The following is a 17,246-nucleotide window of genomic DNA, read 5'->3' as shown; positions in this document are numbered from 1 at the left end:
CTAAGTTTTAGATAGTTAAGATTATATTAGTTAATGCATTAGTTAATAATGTGTCGACAGTATTATGGACGCAATTCCCTAATACACTTGCGAAGTGGCACCGCCGTTGAGAAATGTAAACTCGATCGTCTAAGACCCAAGAGGATTATAACGACGAAGCTAAAACGAAACGACCCGTCTGCCGCCAATGACACCGTTCTTCGGATTTTATTGTATAATTTACGGAAGTGTTACGACCAACATAGTAAATCCAAGAGAGATTCGTGTGTTCTCGACGATCTTTTTGGTTCTCTCTTCATTCTATGTAGCGTGTTTCGTGGCTCGTTGCGCTGCTTATTAAATTAAAATTCCTGACTTTACACGGTGTAAAACAGTCATTACACGAGTTGCCTTCACTCTGCTACAAATATATTCAATTCATTATCGAGATGAGCCTTTGAATCTTAGTAATTAATAAAATCTTGCTACTAGAATTCGTCTACGCCGCTTAATTTTACTAAGAAACGTGACAAATATCGTAGATTTCGAGTGGTCCTGATTGGATGACCAGGGATTGTAATATTCCATCGGACCAACCCTCTACGAAGAGAGTACTCTCGAACCAAATTGCCCGGCAAAGGCGAACGAGTCTGAAAGACAGAATAAAGGATAGAAGGTAAGAAGTGGACAGGGACTAAGAGGACATCTCGATCGATATCGAACTCAATTACGCGCGATGAACAGAGCGGCGTAAATAAATTCAATTCAACGACGAGCCGTTGTCTTTGTGGCCGACCGTGGTCCAAGTGACCCACTTCCGTCGAGGAGGAAAAGGACGAAGACTTGGCTCAACCGCAGGGTAAACGAAAACGCGACAAAGAGGAACGTGTTCGTCGCGAAGGGAAAGGGAAGAATGTACAGAGTCAGAGATCGGAATCGTGCGTGACAAGTTCCGTAAAGGGGGACCTTTTAACTGCGTCTCGTCCAATAAACCTGCGGGTTTCGCCCGTGGAAATTCCTCTTTAGACCGTCGTAAACCTGCCATCGCCGTCCGTGTCAATTAGGGGCGCACACACGCCACGAAAATTCGGCACGAATCGGCGCAGCGAATCGAATTTATGCCTCGTGCCAGTTTCATTCTCGCCTGTGTTCCTCCTTGTCGTGCTTCCAACGATCAAGGCTGCGGCTCGTCGAAACGAGCAATATTCAAAGTTGCGGCTTTATCTAGCTCAACTTTAGTTTCCAAGTTTCCCAGTGAACGGATATTGATTCCATTAAATCCCATACTGTCGGTAAATTCTGCTACATGTACTTACATAGTTAACGTAGTTGATGCCGGATAGCGATGAAATGTTCACTTGAATCGGTAATATTCTACCGGATATGGAGATATAAAATGATTTTCGAGGATTATCTAAACAGCGTAATCTAAATTGCGATGTACGGCTTTAACATGGAGATGATTATTACACTTTAGATAGACGTTCGTGCATATTCGTATTTTTATATACGCATATAACTAAAGAAGAAGATATCACATATATATTGTATTGGAATATATTTTTTATTTTGCATATTTAATTCGAAAACTATAAACAACGCCACAAAAGTGACATGTTAAAATTCGTTTCTGTATAACAGTACGGGAACGTTTTCTGAAACTATATTTTTCAGGCATAAATTGGTAAAACACTCCGTCAGTCTGCGACTCTAACCTAAAACTCTCAGCGTAGGTGGTCGTGAATCTCGTATCATCGCCGAAGGAGCCCACACGCGCAATTAGCAAGCCCTTACACGAGATCCAAAGAGGGCCGTCCTAATTAAAATTTCACTTAGCACGCATCGTTACAAGGCAACAAGAACTTGCTACATTTTTCTCGGTGGAATACCTCGGGGCCACCCCGTGGTAAGCAAGCCCATCGAACTCGAACACGCGTGTCGTCGTCGATGCAACAACCAAGTGCATCCTTCTCCATTATTCTTTCTTCCGTTTTCTTTTTTATTTTCTACGCGGCTACTCTTATAACGAGGCGCAATTAACGAGACCAAGCCGAGCCAGCAATTTCGAGCATTCGTGTAACGTCGATGACCGAAATGGGGAGGAGGAGGACGGTTTCTAAGTCATCTCATCCGGTGGCGTGGTGAATTCCGGTTCGGCTAATCGGCTGCGTGCATCCCCGGGCCACCACGCATTCCAAATGAGTCTGGTCCCCCGCAGAGGGTCCGCCATGTATTTTAAATGTATGCAAAGCCAAGATTGCCTACGCGATTTATGCCGTAACGTTAAAGCCGGATTTCGCGTGATACAATTACCGCTGCGTTCCTATCGAAGATCGCGGAGGATATTGCAACAAAGATACCGAACGAAAATTAAAATTGCAAGCAGATTGATATTGGACGTGCACTGTTACACCTCCGCTCGAAGATCTTAGGACAGCTATTATATTTTATGAATTGGCCGATTTGCGAAGCAGTGCCACGTAAGTTTCCTTTTGATCCTCGAGGAAGGCTTCTCTAATCCGATAAACATAGCTGAGCTCGATAACGTCACGATGAAAGATATCGACGAAGGGAAAAAGAACGTCGAACAGGTAACAGTGAAAAAAGAAAGCGATTGTTAAGCAACGAGGAGAAATTCCTTTTTCAACGTAGTCCTGTCGGACCTCCGCTGTCCGAGTGGAAACAATGGAATCAACGGCGGCCGCGATATACGCGACGCAAGTGTACCGTGAAAAGAAAATGCATCTTAACCGCGTGTCTCGATCTCCTCGAGCTTCGCAACGTATCTTGGTGTCTTCCCATTAGCCAAAGAAATGGTACCATATCGGTAACGTAATTAAGAAATCCATTTCTCTTCTATATGATGTATTAGCCAACCTGTACGATAAGGTGTACTACTTATATTACACGATAAAAGTACTCATTGCCCCAGAATATTTATTCATATTTTGTAGTGTAAGCTTACATAGGTCAGGCGGTTCGCGTCACATCAACAGAAACGAGGGAATTGTCACGTCGAAAAGCCTAGAACAGTAAACTGGACGAGTTTGAGGGATGTCGATGTTTAAGTCACGTCAGGTTTCTATTACGGTCAGATAATAATAGGAGATTACAAGTGAAACTTGCTGCAAAGGTTAGGAGTCGAGGCAGTTGAAACGACAATGCGGAACAAAGAGCGTAGTACGGAAAAGGGGTTAATTAATCGTGTCAATTACCCATTTACCACCTGAAGGAAAAAGAGTCTCGGTTTCATCAGGCGTTTACCTGACATTTCCACTCTGAATCGCCGGATTTTTATACGCGGCCAGGACTCGCGAGCCTCCTATAAACGTTTCCTTCTATTTCTCTATTTTTCTCTCTCTTCGGTATCTAGCTCATCGCAATATATCTTGGCTCACGCGTTCGCAATTAGTGGACGCGTTTAATACAAAGCAGCGGCTTAATTAACGCGGCAATTTTCACCAGGTCGTCGAGTTATCAGCGTGCAGAAACGTCGCGGTATTTTTCCGTGATTAGATCGGACCCGGCATGTGGACGCTATGAGAAATCCGTAAAATCTTCGCGTTGTTAATCATCGCGACGAAAAACCAAAACGATAACGAAGCCAGCTGTTCGCTGACGAATAGTTCGTTATACAGGGTGTTCCAATCATCACGGTACAATCGGTAAATTGCTAATTATTCGTGAAAAAATGGATCGAAAATATAAAACAACATTTTTTTATACGGCGCTGCGCTTCGTATCTAGAAAATTCAATTCGAAAATTTGTTTGGTATATTCGCTTCTGTCCAGTGCGAAATTAACCAAGTTCGAATATATCCACTTGACAAATTTTCAAACTCGATCGTCTTAAAAATGTCATTTGTCCCTATATTGTCGATTTACTCTTTTACGTACAGTCACTCCCTTGCCGATTGTGTCATGATCACTAAGACACTGTGTATTAGGAGCTATTCGCGAAAATAGAATTTTGCCTTGTTAACCTCGTGACAATAGTAATTATTTTCTAGTAAATACGATGAAACGATAGCTTTAAATATGCCCAGCGTGAAACGTGTTAATTCCTCCGGGCTAATTGGAAGAGTGGCTCTGTTTGTCGGCAATTATCTACACGTCGTCGACTGCGCGCGGCGTTAATCCTCATGGGATATCGAAACTAAAAAGTTTCTCCTGTGCCAGATAATCAACGAGGAACCTTCTGTAACAATATGGTGAACGCGTATGCAGAATTGGCCATTATTTCCACGGCGTACGCACCAGTTACGAGCCGAGAAAGGAAATGCATTTCGCGTCGGAGAGCGTCCGGCTGCGCTCGATACACACGATGCATTATCTCCCAACGAATGTCCTTAACGCCACATCTGTTTCTCCATTTATTGTGAAAGCGATTCTTTCTTCATTGTTTCTATGACTGTCAACGATTTAACTGTCTTACTTTTCTTCTCACCGTTCTCTCTACTGTTCTATCAAAAATCCAGATGCCCGTTCGTCTTATTAGAGTCACTCGAAACTTGCAATATTTTTCATCTTTTTAGGTTTGACAGGTGGGATTGTTTTTTTAGGTTGAAAAGCAGCGACACGGTGTCTTATTTCCACATAAGGTGTTTCTATTCTGCCAAAGATCTTTCACCAGGTACATCTAAGTATATATATCTAGCTGATAACGATCGGAATTCTGTAGGAGTGGTTTCAGAATGCAAATATAAACGATACGAAGTTGTTGAGAAAGGAAACTCGGGCGTTTGTGCTTTCATAATAATATTCATAAATAAGTGGCGATATTCCGGCCATGACGTTGCGATGTAATTAAGTTGCTCGAGTTGAACGAGCAATTTCGGGGAAAGTAAATATTCAAATGCTATTATCTCGAAGCTACAAGCGAACCGTAGATGCTCCTACAATTCCGTATTCACGGAATAAGCAAATAGAAGATACTCGTCTACACTGTCGTTCAAAAATACAGTACAACTCCATTTATCTAAACTGCATTTGTTGGAACGAAATTTCAGTTGATTTTATCTGATTTAATCGATTCTTTGCCAATCGAAATCACTAATTTGAACGTGAGCTTCTATCGTGCGAAAGGAAGAATAGATAGTAAGCAAAAATTGATGAACTCTATTATACATGGACTGATACCATTTAATTTTCAATACGTAAGTACAATTTATTTAAACCCTTTTCTTCTTTCTTCTTGTAGGGAAAAACAATTGATGCAACGACATACAATTCGAAATAGAATGGAAGAAACGAATTAGTTAGTCAATTGGAGGAACAATTAAACGGGGACGTGGTTGCGCAGCAAATTTTTCTTGCTGGTTCGCAGAAGACGGTACTCGTTAGGCCAGCGAATTAGAGCGAAAACTTCAAAAACTGGTGAGAGTGGCGTCGAGAGGCGTAGACCGCGTTTCGGTTGTGTCTAAAGCCGTGGCGATATTTCAATTCGAAAACTTCCCGTAGAAATCAGCCGATGCAGGAATATTAATGATCCTTGGCCGCGGAGAGGCGAGGTTTCGTTTTCCTATCCTTTCCATCTTCTTCTCTTAGCTTGCTATCATCGTGCTCGCGCGCTTCATGTTCCTTTTACCTCACTCGATTTCACAATAAGAACGACTACACCAGTAATGTCATGAATTACAACAGTTATGTCGAACGATCTTACTATAATAATAGTCTACCTAATGGGACTAGGTTTTAGGCTAATAATCATATTATATTAATAAACCTGGATATTCAGTGGAACTATATGCAACGCTTACTGTATACTTAAGACCAGCCATCCTGTGTATTAATTTTTGTTAAATATATATTTGCGATATCCTGCAATTCCTATATTTATGCTGTTTACTAATTTTTATGAAACGTACTTGAAATAAACATCTTGTAATTTCTATAATCTTCAAATTGCTTTCAAATTTGATCGATATAATCTTGACAGCCGTGTTTCATTATAATGCTAATTAAATTTCCAAATATTTTACATAACATATACAACAATGTGAACATAATTTCCTGCGATAAATGTTCAAATACTTTTGTGAGCCACTATAGATACCATCGAATTCCATTCTCATTTAACCAATCTTATACAATCTCACAGGCAAGGTAATATCCTAGGGACGTGAGTATCGAGACGATCCTTCTAACGATGGCTCGCAGCGATGTCCACAGAGGGAGGAGACACAGGACTAGACGTTCGGACGAGACAGGTAGCGCGAGAGGAGGCCGTCGGCCTCGACTGTTCTCCAAGAGGTCGACCCACTTCGCCCAAAGGCGAGAGGGACCGTACTGGTAGGCAGTTACGTACATATACGTATACCTTACATACGTAAATATATCTACGATCTTCTCTTTGCGTCGTATAACGGCCTCCCTGCCTCACCCTTTCTCCGCCTCTCTCTTCCTCCATTCTTTGTCCCTGTTCTCCCCGTTCGATATGTCCAAAAGGTATTTCGAACAACCGTGTACTTCGATAAACTAACGTTTCGTCTTCCCTTATCGTTATGTTCGGTCGAATCGTCGAAACAGGTCACGCGAATAACTCCAATCACGCATTGTTTTACTAGTCGAAGAAATTAACCGCGACAGATTTTCCTTTCGATCGTTCAAGCCTGTGCCGCTATCGGCTGTTTACGTTTCGTTTCGTCTGTCCTCGATGCGACATCGGTGTCGATGCGATTGTTAAACCTCGGGTCGGCGTCGCTCGTAGTGTTGGTTCGCGCGTCGCGCCGTGTTGATCGCACGTGTCACTCGTGCCTGTAACGATTTTCATAATTTATTCCGATCTACCATATCTTGATAGACCATTTTAAACCATTGTCTAACTACGACAATCGCTCTCAACCTTGTTCTAAACATTTCGTAACCACACATACGAACATTGTTCTACCGAAGACAATAGAGTTTCGAGAATTTGATTTAATAACGTTGGTTTGTTAAATCAGACACCAAGGAAAGATTGGACACATTTTTAGAAATTTGATTTAGTAAGGTTATTTTTACGAAGAACACACGAAGACAATGGAGTTGGAAATATTTAATTCGATAATAGCCTCTTATTAAAAGACACGAGCGAGATTGGAAATCAAAGCCGGTATTCCTGGCGGGAGACGGCACGTGGTTTCTGCAGGCACGCGGCTCCCTACTCTCTACCACGAGTTCCTCGTCCACACTGGACGCAATCAGCCGATCCTCAAAGCCCGACCGGTAGTCGAACCGCGTGCACGTGGAGCCCGACGTGGCCTCTGCCTCCGTGGATCGCGATCAACCGACCGATCAACGGAGTCTGATATCGATCGAGCTCCCATTCAACCTGAGGATCTAGCCGTGAAACGTGACTGCGATCGTGGATGATCGACCGTTCGGAGTTACACGAAGGGAACGATCGATCGTGATCGATCCGATACTAATTGAACGTCGTTTAGGAACAGTAGTCGAAACGTGTCTCAATTTCTCTTTCTCTTTCTTTCCCTCTCTCTCTCTGTATCTCTCTCTCTTTCTTCTTCTCTTCTTCGAGATCGTAGACGGTGAATCGATTTCCGTGGAAAAGTCAACAGGTGAATCATCCAAGAGGCGTCCAGTCATCCAGTCAGACTGGATTCGACTGGATTTCACCTTTCGACCAGAAGAACAGACACACGGGGTGGTTCCTCGGAGTTCAGTGGCACATGTGATCGTGATCAAAGAAGATCCAGTGTCTGGGTTCTCGCGGAGACCAGAGGTTTTTGTCGAGGATCCTGGATCCAGAGGAATGGATGAAGAATGAAGAAAGGGTGAATGCTCCGCTTCGCAGAACGTGAGAGCTGCTTCAAATCGGTGAGTTCGGCTTTTTTTTTTATTTTATTAGACGATCATTCCGTAACATTGTCTTCTATTTGATCTTATTGGATTTTATCACAAGTAAGATTATTCCTTGTATTTGATTTTGAAATTAGACACGAGTATATTATCCCTTTGAAAATTCTTGTAATATTTATAGAGATGTTAAAGATACTGGGTGTCTTAATAATCGTATCTTTGTTTCCACAAAACTCCGTCAACTTACCAAGTATTCTTGAAAGAGTAACATCTTTAGGCTTAACAGGTTATTTTCATTTTTCATCGTGTCACATGAAATTTCTTCTGTTCGATTACAAAGCGACGTTAAAATTGACAAATATTTATTTACACGCTATGTTTTCCTGCTTTGATCTTCATACACAGTAAACTTTATTTTTTAAAGTTTCGAAATTACATATCTTGTACAAGTTACACATAAATGATATTACTTAGAGAATGACCTAATACTTTGTAATTCTCTGCGTCATGTTCCGACACTCGACATAACGTTTCAGCTTATTCTCAGAATTTTCTTTTCTATGTTGATATTTAATATACACGAAAGTTTTTCACAAGAAACTTGCGGTGACTAACAGACACGGAACGCGATTGTAATCCAGGTTGGAGATTCTTCGTTTTTACGAAGCTCGTTGGAACATCTGTCGATCACTGTTTCTTATGTAGATACTTTCTTGCGTGGGCAAAAACATTCCGTGAGGAACGCATAATAACACGGAGACATCGCGGAATGTCGCGAACTAGGTTACCGATCTTTTACTAGGAAAATTTTCCTCGAACCGACAGCTGCTCCAGCTAGCTTTCATGCTCATTGACTTCGTGAATCTGAAAAAAATTCTCGTTGGCGAGTTTATCGAATTCCCGCCGGAATAATACTGTTTCTTCCATACAGCATCTCTCTGTACATTTCAATCCTCTTCGACTGCGGATAGAAATCATGAGAAAAAATAATAAACGCGAACCACGAAGCTCGTAAATTTTTTTTTCATGAAATACATTAACGATCACGCAATTAGAACATTTATTAGCGGCGTTCTTAGAGGATGCTTTTAAAAGCAGGCGTACGACCTACTTGGCTGCCGAATCCGACCGCTCTTGTTGAGAAACGAAGAAATATGGTGCGTCAGGTTCGTGAATTCTCAGCAATTTTCTGCGACGTGTTTAACACGAACCCAAGTAGGGTGGCTGTTATAACACGAATTACCACTTTATCGTTGGTATTCCGCTCAGGCAGGTTAAAACGAAAGTGACTTAATTCCTGTGAATCAGTCACGCCTTCCGAATAACAAAAATGAAGGCTCTGACGAGCCTCGTGAAGCCCTCGCTAATGGAAATCGGACAGATCGTGCATAATTAGCTTGCCTGTTCTTCGAACACAGATGTTTTCATTGAGTTAGTAACTCTGATAGAGTCTTCGACTTTGATTTCTATATTAAGGATTCGAATTAGGATTCTAGTTGGAAATTTTCTTTTTTTTTTTTTTTTTTTTTTTGAAATTTTTGACCTATTTAAAATCTGTTACTTCGACTTGTTAAGTTTGATGTTAGCTTCAATGCTTTTTTGGTCTTCCATCTTTGATCTTAGATTTAGTGACCCCGTCACCAAATTATGGAACTATTCGAGTAATATCTCCGAACAAATTTACCTGTTCTCTGGATCTTATTATATGTTCAGACGACGCAGCAATGCAATGAAAATGACGCGTTATCATAGTTTAACTTCCATTGAACGTCTTATATTTTATATATTTATATCTTTTTTTTTGTTTTCTTTGTTGTACAGCTATTATTCATTGTTGTAACTCCTCTTCTTCTTTGTACCATCGAGCTAGAGCCCGTGATTTAGTAGATAAATAAATAAATAAATAGATATTCTAGTGTTTGGATAATTGTGATCTATCGAATATAAATCGACTAGCATAATGTGATTAACGTCAGTTTTGTTTTTCAAACCACTTATCCATCTCCATAAATTTTCTAAAAACTACTCCGTCAATATACAGCATAAATCAAGATGGAAAACAAAAATAGAGTCCGTGATTCATTCAGATCGATCGGTTTTATTATATAAATCGTCAGCTGGCTACGTGGTCGTATTCTCGTTATACATTGTTGGACAAACCGGTTCGCGAACAGATCGGAAACGCAAATAAATATATCACGATAAAATCGAGCCGCGTAATCGACGCGGACTAGTCGCTCGCGAACGAATGTATCACCGGAAGTAATCAGGAGTCTATAAAGCGACGTCCTCGGAAGACATACGGTACCAATAAATTACTTCGATGGTGATTCCTGTGACAATAAAATTTCACATGACTCTGAATGACGTAGTTCATCGTTGTATGTACATTGATCCATAGATGAAATGCAGTAAGTCTTTAAGCGGTTTAAAAAAAGATAATTCAATGTATCAAAAAATAATGATTTATTAATTCATAGACTTCTTACGGCTATTTTCTACGAAACATTTTTATGGGTACTTCTTCAATGTTCATAATCGTAACATATATTTATCCTCAAAATCAAATGAAAAGATAGCTTTAATGTGAAATTGATTGATGATACATATATTGAACCTTAAAATTGATTTTCTATAAAAGATGAGAAATGTGACATCTATGAATATTCATTAGATATATCATTCGAGTTTCATTTATGAATCACGAATGATGAACATAATTCTCTATTCCTTGGATTCTCCGTACAAATATTTTATATTATATTAGTTGTTAAATTTCAATGCTGTTGCAACGTTCATCGTTCTAAATAGCGAAGGAACGAGGATGGAGAAGGTCGGAACGGAAAAGCGCCGTGGTACAGGGCAATAAATCGCGCGAGATCGTGTAACCCGCCGCCTTCTAACGCGTACAATGAATATCTATTGTCCCTTTTACTTTCTCCCAGCCGGCGTCGAACATCGTGCTCTCGTGTCTCGTGGAACAGAAACCATGTGTACATGTGTGGACACCTGTTTCTATCGTTTCATTCGATTCAATTCGAAAGAGTTGACGACGTGACACCGCGTCGTTAGAAAATCGAACAAACGATTGTCAAGGGAAAACATAGTTGGTATATTTGAGTTTAAAGTCGAGTTAGAAATCGTTTGGCTGTAAAGATGCATTCGACTCGATTCGACACGAAAGCATGCGTATCGAAATTGGCCAGCGTCGTTAGAAAGCAATTCGTTGGAAGAGCTGTCGAAGAGAGAAGCGAAATTGAGAGAACTCGCGAATATTGTCCTTACGATGACGGGATCGTAGAATTATTTTCGTAAAACTTATCAGAATCTCCTCTTTCTTGTGAGCTAGTCCGATCTTGCGTAGTTTACCCTATCATTATTGATATATCTATCACAGCGTATCTAATTCGTTGACGTAAAATCTTAGACGTGTCTTGAACCGACCTAGACGAGAGAAGAACTCGTCTAGACTAGTTTTTTTAAGCCGTTTCAAATAACCGAGACTATGTAATAAGGTATCTCCATCGCGAAACAAAGAAACACGCGTCAAAAACAAGCAATCCATTATCTGGAAACGAGTCGTTGCCCTACTCTATTCTCGTAATTCGTAATTCAACTGGATCTTCCTTGAATAAATAACACTTCCATTTCAGACATCTTCTCCGTCTTCTACCTAGCTGTATTTCTCGAATTTTCATATCTCAATCTCGCTTTTATTTCAAAGGACTGAGACGACTTTGAATATTTTAAATTTTACGTCGTCAGATTCGAACGAAAAATCAATTACGTTTTTTCTCAAACGTAAAGAATTGTCTGGCAGTGGAAGAATATATCGAAATATCTGACGAAAGAACGCTTCGTTGGAAACCAAAAATATGTTTCAAATACTTTTTCTAGCCACTGTAAGAATCGAATTAATAATAAATAACCACGATATGTCAGACCGTTTTACGTGTACCAATGAGTTGATAAAATATACTTTAACGAATATTCAAGTGGCATCCAAAAATATCTCACCGAGAAAGTGTCGGCGTTACCGTGATTAACTGTAAAAGCCATCATCTGGCTGGCCAGATGGCTCGAAGACGGCAGGACGATGCGTTTGAACAGTAGCGTAGAGCTAATCAGTGAAAGTGCCACACGACCAAGTGGCCGCGCTCCTTCTGAAAATCGAATCGACCCACTTCGAGCTACACTTACGATTCTCCTTCTTGCGTCTCGTTCGATGGAACGAACCCCGGTCATTGTCGTAATCGCTGTAGACGTTTAATCAGTAGCTGAAACAGAGTCAAATGACGATTTTACGCGCGTGCGATGTTTATTTTCGTCCGTTTCTTGCCTGGTCTGTGTTTCTTTAAGTGGGTTAGACAGTCTTTCATCTCGTTCCAGTCGCCTACTTGTCGTTTCATTGCTTACGATGACTTTGCTCCTCGAAAGCACGGAGTGCAATCGTTGCATCCCGAATGAGAACGATTCTATCTATGGAGATTTATATCGATTCGTCACGAGTTTCTTCGCTAACAGAGATACCCTATTTTCTGATTGTCTAACGACTATGTCCCACGGGTTATCTGGTCGACCGAGTTTTCACAGCGAGCTTCCACTTTCACTTCGAATAAAATTCAGTAGAATCACCGTTAAACGAATTAGGTACGAGAACGAGGATACGGTTTTTGTAGCCACAGGTTAAAGGACAAGCAGGTATATCTGGAGAACGCGTGCCAGTCTAGAACTGTAAAGTCATGTGGCGTTATGAGGTTTCCAAGCTATGTAGATATCGATCGATCCCCTTCGCTACGTTTCACCGAGAAATCCTTTTGTTCCACTCAAGGCAGATGGAGAACAGAACTTCGAAAGCATAGCGACGACGAAGTGAAAATGAAACGGTTATCCGCGTTTCTCTCGTTACCGGTGTTACATTTCGTGAAACGTATTGTTGGAAGTTTAGTTAATTTAGTAGCGGCGTATACCTATAAATAGCCTGTACATATTATCGTATCGTATCGTAGGTAATTTAACCAGGATCAGACGGAGAGGAAAAGAGAATTATTTTTTTATTCTTTTACAAACTGAAATATTCACATATAAGCGAAGAGCTGTTTAAAATGAAATAGACAATCGTTAAATAAACGAATAAATCAAACAGGACTTATTTTTTTATTTTTTTCTTTCTATAAATTGAAATCATAGTATATAATGAAAAAACTGTTATTTCATTCTCCATCTAATTTGTTACAGAATTTTGTCCATAATTAGATCAGGTAGAATTACTATAGGTCAAACATCTTTACTATATGCCGATCCAAAGACAATAACTTAGAGAAAGAGTTTCGTGAATCCATACGATATACTATGAATTCAAGACATGATATCGATCTGGCTCGTGATACTATCCTGGCAGGATTTCACCTAGTCACTGAGAAATCCTTTTGTTCCACGCGATAGAGAAAGACCGGTGATATCGTTCCGTTTGGTATCGTTTGGTACGGTGTCGATGGAAGCGAAAACGAACGGACGATCCATCCAGGTGTCCCGATTAAATCGCGCCGCTTGCCTTGGATATCGCGCTCGAGCGATCCGAGTTCGCTATCATCGAAAGTCGCAGGTGTTAATTTCATCCGGGAACCAGCAGCCAGGTCGACCACAATACGGTCGACTTTGTTCTCGAATCGAGCGCTACCGATCAACCAACCATTAACCATTTCGCTCTAGTTTCAAGCTTCGTTCTTTGCCAGACGATACGGAACAAATTAACACGACAATATACAAATTATTTTATATAAATTATATTGTTGCATCTTCATCGTTTAATGTGTATTGGCTCACGAAATTATTTGGGCACGTACCATAGAAAATTGTTACCATTGTATCGTACCTATGTGTTGTATAAAATATTTTGGAACTTTATCGTTACTTTAACGATACACGACTAAACCGTTCATTTAACAGATGTACATACGTAGTTCATAGATATATTAATTTGCATAAACGTCCACAGCTTATTTGTTACTCTGATTGAAATAGAGACACATAATGGGTAGTATGAGTTCGCAAAAAATTCTCTCTACGTTTCCATCGACCCCTTTCTCTCTTCTACTTATTATATTATTTCTGTTGCGGTTCGGAAGAGGCCGTTAAACCATTTCATCGTCACGGTCGCTGGACCACAAAAGATTTGTCCTCTATATCTCGCAGATAATACTTGTAGTATTTGACCCAAAATCGGCAGATCGAACGCGAATTCGTGAAACGTAGGTCGTTTAACGCGGCTAATTCGCACGGGCGCTTTCTCGCGTCTCGATTAGCGTTCGGTCGTTAACGTGGTCCGGCTAATTAGCCTTCGAGGAACGACCGACGGCGCGTGAAAAACGCCTGGAATTGTATCGACGAACATGATAAAGCACTTGTTGTGCCGCGGAGAGTAGCTCTAAAAGGCATCCAGTTGGCTGGTAATCCTTGAAAGACGACTTCAAATTGAAAACTTGTTTACGTTATACGTAGTTTCTACTTCGTTGACCCAAAAATTAGAATTTTGAAATGCACGGAGATATTAGTTATCGCGATTTATTCGATACGTCTCAATTACGAGAAAAAGAGGTAACTTTTTTAACATATATCAGTGTGGTGTATCACTAATTAGTAATCTCTACTTTAGAATAAAAGATGTTCAACGTATATATTGGGCTTGACGCGCTGGAAATACGATGCATTGGATTATAAAATCCACTTAATTCATTATGAAATAGATTATACGGTTACAATAAATATGATAATTGAATGTAACAAAATCTAGGTCTCGTGTTTTTTGCACAGCTCGTAATATGAATGATGCGGCGATGACGTGCAGAAAATACAGCGCGATGCTCTTTCATTAATTATAGTTTTTATTCTTGCACAAATACTGACACGCTGAATTTCAAGAGCTTCCTATATTTTCTAAATGCTACGTCGCTAAAGTTGAAATCTGAAATTTCATTTTAGGTTACGATATTAATTGCCATAATTTACTCGCTATATACAGCCATATAAATGTATGCATGTAGATATATCGCAAGAAAAATAGGTAGCTACGTAGCAAGTGACAGTGGCTAATTAATTAACAATAGGTTCTACGAAGGAAAGAAACCTCGATTCGCTGTGCACCATTGTTAAGTCTGAAACCTACCGATTAACCTATCACGAAGGTAAACAAGGTTGAAGCGCGTGACGAGGAAAGGGTGGACGCGCGACACGAATGAAGAGAAGTTCGTCACGTATCGGTGGAATTCTCGTGGGACACATAGTGGCATGGTCGTCAATTACGACAAACAGCGAAACGATCCACGGGGAATCGAATGATATTACAGGCGGCGATGGTTCGATTGCCTGATCGGAAATGACGGGGACATGGGTTCTTGTGAAAACATCCGGCGATAGATTGAGACCGCTGTTACGAGCTGTGACGGAAGCTTGCATTCCACTGTTCGTTTCCGTGTTCCATTTAACTCCTTCTTTTTGTGGTATACAGATGGCTGATGGCGTCTTCCTTCAAATTTTATTGCAACAGAAAAACTAATAACGTTAGAGAAGTAAACTTTTTTGTGTTGCGTATAATATTGAATTAGTTGGATTTTGTGGATTTCTAGAATAGAAAACTGCATTCTCGGATGAAATTTTATCGTTGACAACGTATTATTCGACGATAGCTTTATTATCAACCGTAAAATTCTTTCGCTATTATTAACACATCCTTAGATCGTTAAAAAATTAGATTCTCGCTACCTTCGCGTCTCTTAATTATAATAGGACCATAATCTACTTCAGCAAATTCTCAAATGGTTACTCTTATTTGAAATGATAGTAACCGCGTCTAATACACACCCTCGTCACGTGCGTCGCGAAATCTCGATGCAAATCGCGAGGCACGGACATCACGATTGCTGATTATCAGAGGCACGCAGCGCGCCGGGAAATTTCGAGTTGAAATACGCTAATTAGAACGCGTAGACGAGCGGTCGTTCGCTTGTGGCCGCAGCTCCGCCCTTAAATCTGTATTCCATTCACAGGTATCGACTTTTCTGTCAACATCGGAGTGGAAATAAGTGATCTCCGATACGGCCATTAGCGATCGTGACCCTATTTCCCGTGGCAATCGGAGGCCGCGTTGAAATTTATCGAACCGTTCGCTTGCAAAACTACCAGTGGTGCCTCGACGGTTCATGATAAATGGGATCGGGGATGATATTGTCGGATCGAATCCAAATGGCGTGCCACGATGTCCTGCCAGGCTGTTCCGTTCGTAAAATATGAAAAGTAGACGATACAGATATATATACCGAATGGAAGCTAGTTTTTCCTATTTCTTCTTCGTTTCATTTTAATAGACGTACGAGTTCATTTCACAGATTTGAGGAATTTGTTTTCAAATATCTGTGAAATATATATATATTTTTTTCTTATCTTTGTTACAAGTTATGAATTTCGTATCGTGCTCCGTTATTTTTTAATTAAAAAGGTGATAGCAATTGGGAAAAACAGAAAAATAAGGAAAGTTAAGGGTCCTGTCTGTTTCCCAATTCGTTCGATATCGGTGTAATTACTTTGGAAGGTAATCTACAACATCGATGCTACACTTTAACTGTTTCGTTCTCTAGAAAAAAATCACTTAAACCGTTCCATGTTTTATCTGCTTAACTCGCATTAATCCTCTCCTCTCGCGATATCAACGATATCTGAGATTAATGAGCCGTAGCACAGGGGATCGTTTTAAGCGAATCCAATTAGCGGGCACGATTCACGAAACGATCCGGTCGCAAACGGTACACGGGCCAAATGGGAGCTTTAAAAGATACGACGCAACGCGGTGCGACGGAAACGAAGACACACGCGCGTGTGCACGCCAAAGTTGCATACGACTTTAGTAACCCTGTTTTACGGTACACGCGGCACCAGCCACCGGACTGGCTTTTATTTACAGTGCAACCAACCGGTGGCCTGGCAAGGGACCGCAAAGGGTCAATGGTTGCAGCCCGTTAAAACCCGGTGTGGCAATAAATTTAGCCCGCGGATTTCGTTGCGTTCGCCTCTTGAAATCCCCACGGTTCCGCTGACGGGCATTGTGCGTAACATGTTCACTCTGTGCCCCTTGCAGGAATCGATTTCAATTACTTCGAGTGAGATATTCGCCGCATTTGAAACATTAAAAGAAAATTAGGAAGAGGAGTAGCTGAATTGTTTCTTCTTACGTATATCCTCTTAAAAATCGGTAATTTTTCTTCCATAAAAATAACATCAGAATTCAAGGGAGAATAAAGAATGTCGACTGTCGTATAAACTTTTGTACCTACAGCAATAATTTTGGTTAACGCTTTCTGAATATGTTCGTAATTAAAGATACATCCTGTACATCATACAGTAACTACCGAATTTCACTGATGATGTACAGCGTGTATCATACGTAAGAATTCGTATTAACACGATGGAAACTCGAA

General features: G+C 40.6%; 1 protein-coding gene across 8 annotated transcripts in view; it reads left to right on the top strand.

Annotated features, from left to right (window-relative positions):
* The window catches only part of LOC100651177 (serine proteinase stubble), a 76,963-nt gene that overhangs the window by 13,576 nt on the left and 46,141 nt on the right, over window positions 1-17,246 (top strand). For 2 of the 8 annotated variants that reach the window (XM_012317164.3, XM_048412568.1), the window contains exons 2-3: window positions 6,080-6,270; window positions 7,496-7,794. The gene's annotated coding sequence lies outside the window, so the exon portion shown is untranslated. The other 6 variants (XM_048412571.1, XM_048412570.1, XM_048412572.1 and 3 more) reach the window with 6 other exon arrangements.

The sequence above is a fragment of the Bombus terrestris genome, chromosome 15 (genome assembly GCF_910591885.1).
Source record: "Bombus terrestris chromosome 15, iyBomTerr1.2, whole genome shotgun sequence".
Taxonomy (NCBI): Eukaryota; Metazoa; Arthropoda; class Insecta; order Hymenoptera; family Apidae; genus Bombus; species Bombus terrestris.
The sequence above is the reverse complement of the archived record's forward strand: the minus strand, read 5'-3'. Positions and strand labels throughout refer to the sequence as shown.